At 43.3% G+C, this 2,969-nt stretch overlaps 1 pseudogene; it reads right to left on the bottom strand.

The window, feature by feature from the left end:
• Positions 1–759: 759 nt before the first annotated feature.
• LOC106534993 (serine/threonine-protein phosphatase 2A 56 kDa regulatory subunit epsilon isoform pseudogene) lies at positions 760–2,822 on the bottom strand (annotated as a pseudogene).
• Positions 2,823–2,969: the final 147 nt, after the last annotated feature.

Genomic DNA, 2,969 nt, shown 5'->3' with positions numbered 1-2,969 from the left:
TGATGATGATGATGATGATCATGTCTACATGCCTTAATGCACTGAGTTGCCGCCATGTGATTGGCTGATTAGAAATTAAGTGTTAACGAGCAGTTGGACAGGTGTACCTAATAAAGTGGCCGGTGAGTGTGTATATATATATATATAACTACTCGAGTGGATTAAAAATAAAATAAATACAGATATCTAATTAGTGACTAATGGAAATATTRTATTTTAGTTTTTAATCTTCTATATTTTGGTGAAATGAACTTCCAGCTTTATTATTTTATCAGGTTCATTGATGATTGAAATGTTTTACCTGAGGACTGGTCGTCTGCTCTGATGGGTCCATGTCCTGACCTCTGGACCACAGACGCACCATCTCTGATGATCAGAACCTCTGTTCTTCCAAATCCTTCAGTTTTTCCTTTCCCAGAATAAAAACTGAATCTTCTGCTGAGTTCTGATTATAGTTTGGATCCAAGCGACCCACTGTCCACAAGACCGTTCACATCTGAGTCATCAGAACTCAGAACCACAACCTGCTTCAGGAGTACGAAACATGACAAACACGACAAACACGACAAACACGACAAACACTACAAACAAACAGGACAAATGTTAGAAATGATTATTGAGACAAATGAGGACCGTCTGAAACATCAACATCCAGAAACAAACCCTTCAGAATAAAAGATGAAAAACTGTAAACACTCAGTTTGAATTGTTTCTAAACTCAAATCAAAAATCACTTTGTTGACTTTATGACAAAACAAGTTTAATTTAATATCTCTTTATTTTTTAAAATAATTAAACATTTGTATTTTTCCAACCCTTTTTGAATCTTTTAAATCATCGTATATTTGGGCCATTCTACAGCACACATTAATTCAGCGAGGGAGGGGGCGGGGGAGGTTCAGTGTCAAAAAACAAACAAACAAACAAACAAACAAACTCCCAACAGGACAACGGAATCTGCTCCACACCTTCTCCCCTCTCCCCCCACCCCGACCTCAGCTCTACCTGCCCCTCCCCAGCTAAAAAAAATATACAAATGCAAAGATCAAAACAACTTCATGAAAATATCCAGAAGATAAAAACCAAGAAGTGGAGGAGAGACAGGAAACAGGAAGTCCTGTTCAGGACCAGGATCCTCGCTGGGCCTCCTAAAACCAAACAGACTACAGGATTATCAGAGACCTGCCTCACTCCTCTTCTTCTGGAACACTGCAGTCCACACAGCGCCCCCCGCTGGCCGCACAGGGACAGCTCAGGTCTCAGGTACCAGTGCCAGACTGTTACCCACAATGCCTCTGGGCGATGGGGGCGGGGCCTCTGCTCAGAGGGGGGGCAGAGTGTGTTTACATGTGGTCCCTGTGTTGGCAGTCTGAGCTGCAGCCAAGGAACGAATATTAACAAGTCTGAAATCAGCAGGAACTGAAATGTACGACAACAGATCACATCAGAGGTAAACAACAACAACAACAAACAAACAAACATTCTTTTTGATTAAAGCCTGGCTCTCTGGCTGTAGACCTCAGACAGAACCCAGAACAGGACCAACTGGACCGGTCCCCCCCAGGATGTAAACAATGTAAACAATCAGAACATGGGCTTTGTTAAAATAATAAAATTTTATATTATTTTATACATAAAATGTGACATGATGTGGCCTTAAAGCCCCGCCCACTCCTGGTGTCACAAGTGTGAAACAACTGGTGAAAGCCTTAGAAACTACAGCCTCACATGACAAGACCTGGATGTTGGTTTGCATGGAGGGGGCGGGGCTTAACATGAATACTGGTTTACATTGAGGGGGCGGGGCTTAACATGAATACTGGTTTACATAGAGGGGGCGGGGTTTCCCGCTGCAGGTTCTGAAGCACTGTGAGCCCAGCGTGTGGGTCAACCTGATTTATTCTGATGGAGCTGCCAGCTGAGGACGCTGCAGACATCTGATCACACTTCAGCTGCTTTTACAAATTAAAGCTCGACAGGAAGTGATGCAGATCTCTCCCCACGTTTTTAWTAGTTTATTACTCATTATTAAAGGTGCAGGATGTTTATGAACACTTATTTTTGTCCTTAAAAATGATTGAAATCAAACTGGACTGTGGGATAAAGAGTGGGCCTACTCTCCATGAGCACATGTAAACACACTCTGCTGACTTCCTGTTGGAACAGGAAGTGGAACCAGCAGTGGGCTGAAGGGGTGTCTGAGGACAAACAGGACAACAGGAAGCAAAAACGTGGAGGCAACCAGAAGAAATGCAGAGTAAAAAGACGTACGGGCGGTTCTGAGGAGGAGGAGGAGTGAGATGAAGAGTTCATCAGTCCATCTTCTCTTTGTTCGGTTCGGTTCATGTCCTACGCTTCAAAGACTCGTTTCATTTCATCCCCGTCCCAAACAAGTCATTTTCTCATTTTCTATTTTTTTTCTTCTTTTTTATTATTATTGTTTCATTTATCTGTTTGCAATAATATCAGTTTAAGGGAAAAAAAGAAAAAATATTTACAGTGTTGTTGAAATAATGAAAACAGACGTGATGAATCTACTGTAAAGTAAAATGCACAAACACAGAAAAAAACAAAAAAAAAAGCAGAAAACAAAAAGATTTAAGAAACCAGCGGACTCTCTGCATCCACCCGGAGATGACGGCCCGGTTCAGGAGCTCTGGGCAGACATGGCTGATGTGAGGGGGAGGGGGCGGGGTCAGAGGGGAGCGTGGCGCTGTCTTCGTTAAGTCGGGATGATCCCGTCACTCCTAAGGCCCCTCTTCAGCTCCAGGTCCTCCAGCTTCTTCCACAGGTCCTCCCGCTCCTTCTCCTTCTTCTTCTCACTGAAACAGCACCAGGAAGGAAGTCAGACCTCGAGGGGCGGAGCCACAGAGACGGCTGCACACMGGAGCGCAGGCGCTACAAATGTGACGTTTCTTCAACGTTCCTCAGACTGAGCGTTATGTTACGTTATTATTAATAATAATAAT

The sequence above is a fragment of the Austrofundulus limnaeus genome, unplaced genomic scaffold (assembly GCF_001266775.1).
Source record: "Austrofundulus limnaeus strain Quisiro unplaced genomic scaffold, Austrofundulus_limnaeus-1.0 Scaffold1332, whole genome shotgun sequence".
NCBI classification, from domain to species: Eukaryota; Metazoa; Chordata; class Actinopteri; order Cyprinodontiformes; family Rivulidae; genus Austrofundulus; species Austrofundulus limnaeus.
The sequence above is the reverse complement of the archived record's forward strand: the minus strand, read 5'-3'. Positions and strand labels throughout refer to the sequence as shown.